General features: G+C 34.7%; 1 protein-coding gene across 2 annotated transcripts in view; it reads right to left on the minus strand.

The window, feature by feature from the left end:
• The window catches only part of VTA1 (vesicle trafficking 1), a 41,879-nt gene extending 34,532 nt beyond the window's left edge, over positions 1–7,347 (minus strand). Inside the window, exon 1 of one of the 2 annotated variants that reach the window (XM_035899791.1) lies at positions 6,980–7,347. The gene's annotated coding sequence lies outside the window, so the exon portion shown is untranslated. Of the gene's footprint in view, positions 1–4,666; positions 4,686–6,979 lie in introns of those variants that run through there. The other variant, XM_035899792.1, reaches the window with a different exon arrangement.

The following is a 7,347-nucleotide window of genomic DNA, read 5'->3' on the forward strand; positions in this document are numbered from 1 at the left end:
GTACCGAAAGGGGCTCTTGACTGAAATACCATTGATAAAACAAACTGATTGTAATGAAGAACTAGGCAACCTGCAGGTCAGAAAATGCAAACCATACCCTACCACTCAAAATTTCCTGGAACATCAGTTTCAACTGATGAATTGAAGATACAGAAGGAAAGTATATTCTCCAGTGTTTGAAACTTACCAGTGACAAACAAAACGTTAAGGACATTTAGGCACAGTTACTGCTTTACTCAGCGCTGCTCTAGTCAAAAGCGGGGCTTGGGGGTTGAAAACAGCTCTATCAACAATCATGAAACTTATCAAGTAGACAGCAAGTGAAGTACTTGAAAAACTGAAAGAACTAGGAATTCCTCTGACAGAAACAGAATAGGATGAAGAGAAATAATTTGGTATTTTGCCTCTACAGACGCTACTGAAATTAAAATAATATTCTTCTAATGTTTTGAAATTTTGCTTTTGGAATTGTCTATATGAAGAGCAACATGAGAGTGAATCTGAAAGCAGTAAGTAGTCCCTTGCCTTATTACAGACAACAGGAAAAAGCGTCTACTAGTTTACTCTTAGCATTTTTGTGCATTATTATCACACCTTATTCCCAAGGCAACAATTTACTTCCAAACACAAGTCTGTCCACATCAGCATCTTTTGCCATCCTTCTCTCTGCTCTCTCTAATTTTGAAATGTCCCAAGTATTCTATATGAAGGCTCTCTGCAAGACCATGTTGGTTTTGATACTACTACCTTTGCCAATTAAGGTATCAGAAATCTCTTACATCTTTTACTTCTGTTTGTAATTTATCACACATATACTACTTATGATAGTAACTGAAAGATATGCTTTCATCTAGTGCAGGAAATCTATTATGTCCTTTTCCTAACTAGTTTAACTAGTAGCAAATGGACGAAGTCACTCCATTGCTGAATTTTCAGCAGCAACGAGCAAAACATAATTTTCCTGTGTTAATATAATCAGTGAAATTTTAAAATGGCAATTAATAGTCAAACACCTGTCCACCATGTTTATGTTGAAAGGTAACCTCGGTAGCAAAGAACTCATAAGCAGGCGGCCAAAAGTTTACCACCTCCAATACCTCCACTGAGAAAGCCAAATGTAACAAAAGTTCAGTTCCATTCCTCAACCCCCCCAATATCTGAAAGAAAACAGAGTAATTATTTGTATTCCTTTAAATACAGCTGTTCTGGTTTCTATAATATTGCAAAAGCTGTAGAATGTACTATTACTGTGCTTGCTAAGTCACAAAAATTTTGCTTTAATGTAAGTGGTCCAATTTCTAATAACTAGAAGCTAACCTCCTGAACAGTACGGACACCATCTCTTAGTGTTCTGTATCACAATTGCATTATTTCACCTTTTAAAAATAGCACTCATGAGATACCATTTTACATCAGTCCTTCACTTCTGAACTTCCCTCTATACACTGCAAAATGTTTAAAGTGCATGTCCCTAATGACCACAGTAATAATACTGTAAAATTAAACAACTAGGTTTGTAAGAGCCATTTGCTTGGTGACTTTTAATAAAAATTTCCTCTGTGAAAAACCAAGCTGCTGAAAATTCCAATAGAAAAAGACAACTAAAGCCATACATTGTGGCTGCAAAAGTTTTCAAGTTTTTAAAGCCTAAATGAAGTATTTGAAGAATGCAGACAATCTTGGAAATAAGTGACCTGTAATTCTCATCTCTCTTCACTATTTGTGATGAAGAGCTGGAATAACTGGAAACAAATAAATGAATGCAATTATTGGTTGTTATTAAGCTTGCTTTATGCACTTGGCTTCATAACAGATACAATCTAGATTTTCTACCCCCTTTATTCAAATGAAATAGGAAAATAAGGTTTTTGTGTGTCTAAGAAATGTATACGATAAAGTAAAGCACTGAGGAGGTAAAGGAGACTACATAGACCTAACGTGTAAATATTAATTAATATTATAAGTAGAGCTAAAGTAATTTGTAATGTTTTATGCATGAAGACAGAACTGTTTTGCCAATTATTAACTAAAAGAGGGTTTGCTCTCAGTTTGCAGACAGGACATTTATCTTCAAATTCATAAAGACTTGGCAAGTAATCATTCTCAGAGAAATGTTTAGCCAAGACAACTGTAAAATTTATGTCTTGATTTGTTGCCCTTAATCTTTGTTCAGCAAATACTAAGTGTGGGTGTGCTGGAAGGAATTATACAGTGAGCTTTACAGAAACTTCTCTGCTTTTATTTATGTCATGTAATACCACAATATTTTTCCTTTGCTAATACACAGCACAATTTCAGAGCAAGTATTTTGTCTTTAGTACGTGCCAGGCATTCATTCCTAATACCCTGTAAGTTATTCCAGATTTATGTTTGGATAACAACTGAAACTCCCCTCACTCCCATTTTAAACTAACTCTGTGCCAAGTGAAAATACTGGAGAACAAAAGTTCCAGCCAGCAAGCATGCACAATAGGTTGATTCTATCTTCTAACTTCTGTCCTACTATCCATCTTTCTCTTTCCCAGTCTAACAGGATCAAAAGATTACGGTTCTTTTTCCCCACGTGTATTTAATCCTCTAGTATAGAAACAAAATATTAGGATCTGGAATATTTTTGACATTTAAGAGTAACAAATTGGCATTAAACAGCAACAGAAACCATTGCCATAAACTTTAGCCATATTTTGACTCTGATTAAGGGATGAAAGCTTTTTCAGGCCATAATTTATTTCTCATTCATATTCTACACCTCCCTCTTCCCTTTGTCAAACCACTGACAGAAAAATGCTTCTTAACTGCTTGGTACAGGAAGACAACAGTTGGAATACAAATGTGGGAAGCAAGGGACACAAAAACATTAAATTGGATTGTACTCAAACTACTGCAAATGCATTTTCATAAAGAATGCATCTGCAAAGAAAAATAAAAATTACTCTTGCTTTCGTGAACACTAATGTATCATATGCCATTCATGTAATTTCTGCATGCAGATCACAAATGCTATTTCTACATAGCTAAGTCAAAGTTGTCTGAATTCAAAGACTTAAAAATAAATAAAATAATAAAATAAAAAAATAAAACCTGATACCTCCTCTTCATTATATGCTGCTGAAGGAAACTGGCAAAAGACAAGGTAAGTATTAAGCTGGCAACATCAATTCAAAATCTGAAGTATTCTGGAGAAAACAAAATACTTTTAAATATTTATTTTCAAGTAAAATTAGTTTAAGGAGAAATGTAAGAAAAAAAAAACTGAGACAAAAGTTGGGGGGAAGATGACTACGCACAAATTTAATTAACAAACTCAAAATAAAAAAAGGATAGTATCTTGACCCCCCTCTTCCCCTCAGATTCTTTCATAGTATTTTAAGTCCTACAGAGGAAAATGGATTGATAAGTTTATTCCAAGGTTATGTTACATGCTAGACAAATTTGTCAAGTCAAAAACTATCTCAAGTAAAATGTCTCTTACTTAAAATTACTGAAAGTAATTTTACTGAAAGTAAATTATGTTAGAATTGACTGTTATTTGAAGAATAGCAACTTGTAAACAAACTTAAATAGGTGAAACAAAATTTGCAATTACAAACAAGATTGGTAATTATTAAGGTTAGATGACAAAACAAGTAATCTAATAGTATCTATTATGAATCCTAGGAAATCACTCAGTACTCTGCACTGCCATTCTTCAGTGCGGTTTAAGGACCAATTCTGGTCTTGTAAAATTTGACTAAGAGATCTCTATGTGGATTTTGTAAGTTTCTAAGCTTTGGCATACTATTTAAACTGTCAATATTTTTCAAAGCTTGTCTCTATAGTCTAATAAAGAAAATTAAATCTAATTAAAACAAAAACTACCTTACCTATAGGATTTATAGTAATTGAGATCTCAAGAAGGCAAAAGGAGGAGAAGACAGCTATTCTGGATTAGTTATGGTCAACTCATTCAGATAAAACATCTTGTAGTGATTAGAGCACAAATCTGAAGCAACACCTTCCAGTTTAGTTTAAACTGCAAGAAACCTATTTCATGCCCTGAAACCCCACTGTGAGGTGAAACAAAGCACCCTAGAGGGGCATGACCATGAGCTAAGTTTCTGAAGTGCACTCCTGACCTTAATTGCCAGGACCACATTAGGAGAAGCATTGCCAGCAGTTTGAGGGAGGTGATCTTTCCCTTCTACTCAACACTGGTGTGACGGACCTGGATGGGTCTAGTTCCGGCCTCCCAGTACAAGAGACATGGGAAGGGCCACAGAGATAATGAAGGGCTAGAAACATGTGTCATACTGAGGAAGCAGAGAGCTAGGACTGTTTAGTCGTGAACAGAGAAGGTTCAGAGGGCCTCAACCAATGTGCATAAATGCCTGATGTGGGGAGGGGGGCAGTGGGGAGTGAAGACAAAACCCGGACCCTTCACAGTGGTGCCGTGACAGGAAAAGAGGCAATGGGCACAAAATGAAATACAGGAAATCCCATTTAAACATAATAAAAATCTTCTGCTGCGAGGATAATCACACACTGAAACAGGTTGCTCCCAACAGCTGTGGAGTCCCATCCTTGTGGACGTTTGAAACCTGCCTGGATACGGTCCTGATGAACCTGAACTAGTGATCATGCTTTGGCTACGGGACTTGACTAGGTGACGTACAAAGTTCCCTTCAACCTCAATGATTCTGTGATCCTGCAAATTAGAATGTGGATATTGATGGATCCCTTCAGAAGCAGCAGCAAACATCAGGCAGGAAAAGACAGTTCTTACTTCTACTGCCAGAGGTTCAAGTTGAATAAGAATCCACCAAAAACCTGAATAATATGGTGGAAAAATGCACGTTAGTATATTTACACTGTACAATTGAACTTCAGGAGTTTTATAGAAATACACATACCACAGAAATAAAGTTTCAAACTCTGAAGCACACTTGTTCTATTTTATGTTCTCGTTCCTATCTCTGTCAGAGCAGATTATTTTTAAATATTACCTATGTAACCAAAGCATAGTGCCAAAAATACTACACAACAGTTAACATAATCTTTAATTTTTGCTTCTGCCCACAGTTTGCTTTGAGAACTGTGGGGTTTATGCATTTATCTTTGTTATTCCAATCACTTCTCACTGTTTTTCTGTCGCCACAGACAAACCAGAGTTTTAAGAGCACAGTTCCCCCACTTACAAATCTTTGAAACAAATCAGAGCAAACAGGCTAAGATCGAAGACAGAAAAAATACAAAGCACAGGGGAAAGTAAAAGAAATTGAGAAATAGTTTTGGTTTTATACTTATAGCACAATTAAAACAAGTCTCACAGTACACTATGAAATGGATATCTAATTTAAAATTTTGACCATTTCCATTAACTTATCCTGAGTAAAGAACAGATTAAATCTCTTCTTCAGTATGTAATCTCTAATAATAGGCTCTAAATCATTTGTAGTATTAGTAGCACACAAAACATTTTTCTGCCATGAGCAATATAATATGGAAAATGTACTTTTACAAAGGGATTATATAAAACTAGTACAAGAAATGAATATTTAAACTAGAAAACTCAGAAATTTGATCTTATTAGATAAGGAATGTTTTAAGAACATTATTTTATGCATTTCAATACTAAAATGTCACAGTTAAATGAATGTATGTGCAGAATCTCTGCAGTGAAATACAGCAAATACCAGTTAGTTTATTTCCATTAATACTTCTAAATTACGTGCATCTTTTAAATTAGTCATTCGAAATGCATCAAGATACAATAAAAAGCTGAATAAACTAAAAGGCTAATTAAAATATTTGTCTGTTATTAGTCCTCTGCTTGGAGGAAGGATCAGTAAAAAATTAACAGTATTTCAGTTGTAAAATTACACAGTATCTATTTCCCAAGTTCTAAGTCAGGCCATGAACTGGGGTTTTTTTGTCTTTTTTTTTTTAATTAAAAAAAGTCTTATAATTGGTATGCAATGAGAAGCTTGCTTCATGGATGTCTAACTAAACTTGAAAGTAAAAAGGCAGCCACATTTAACAGATGGGTATTTCCATTAAAAGCTGAATGACTTTTGATTCAAGAGGTTGTCAACTAGTTGTGGGGAAAAAAAATTGTCTCTTTCGCTTTTATCTCCTGCTTGATCCCACAAAACCAGAAACGTCAACACAATAGTAGGATCCTGTGGAAGAATTTATCTGGTTCGAGAATTGTAGATTTTCTTCACATCCTTTTTAAACAGATCAAGTCTACTGCTCTCACATGACTGCCTTCTCACGTTTAGCAGACTGTAAAGCAAAACCCATCACAGCCCTGCTTTCCTGAAGTTACTAGAGTATTTTTTATTGTTGCATTCACTGGATATGCAAACACTGTTGTGTGTGAGGAAGTTATATACCACAAAACATCAATGCTTTTCTAGCAACACACTAGCATTCTCTCAATACTTTTGAATTAGAATGTCAATGGCCAGTACGTACAGATGTACAAAATAAACTACCCATCATCTTTGAAAAGAGCTTAACAACACTACTGAAAGCCTGAAACAACAACTATTAAGGAAAAATTTGCTTTAAACAAAGACAGAACTACCTCTCAAACCTTGCAATTTTTCAAAAAATAACTTCTGAATCAAACTGCCTATGGCACAGAGATATAATTTCTTCAGTTATTACACAGGCCAGAGATTTTTTTTATCAAAGCCTGCCTCCTTGTGTTTGCAGAATAACATCTCAAAATAGTCAGTCACTCATCTAAGTTTTTAACACAAGAAAGTTATTTTATTGACTACCAACCACTTGCTTTCCTTTTGTTAGGCAATCAATGTAACATCCTTTACTGGTATATCGTTATACCTACCGAATCAGCTGACCTTTTACTGAACCTTGAAGTAGCTACATACTTAATGATTAACAAATAACATGAAATGTGAGAAAAAGTATCACATGAGGAAGCAAGCATTTTAAAAGAAGGTGGTAGATTACTGCAGTGCTGAATACTTACATTAATCATAAAGCATCTAATCTCTTTTAAAAGGAGAATAATTTTGTGAGATCATGTCCTGTACAACTTAAAAAAAAAAAAAATAAGCTTGGTTTCTTTATTTCTCTACAGTCTTATGTTCTAAGTAGAATAAATTTTACAACCACGTAAATTCACGGTACATACTGTCAGGAAGTAAATATATTCTTATTGCTTCAATCAATTATGTCCATCTACCAACAGTGCCTAGGGCTAAAAAAAGTAACAATTTACAAACAACATATAAAGCTACTGATCATATGCTGCTTTGAATTTGAATACCTAAAAATGGAGTTGAGCAGGAAGGTTTTGTAAGGAATACACAGAACTACCAGAAATAAAACCTTTTT

Source organism: Egretta garzetta, unplaced genomic scaffold (genome assembly GCF_000687185.1).
Source record: "Egretta garzetta isolate BGI_Z169 unplaced genomic scaffold, ASM68718v1 scaffold397, whole genome shotgun sequence".
Classification (NCBI taxonomy): Eukaryota; Metazoa; Chordata; class Aves; order Pelecaniformes; family Ardeidae; genus Egretta; species Egretta garzetta.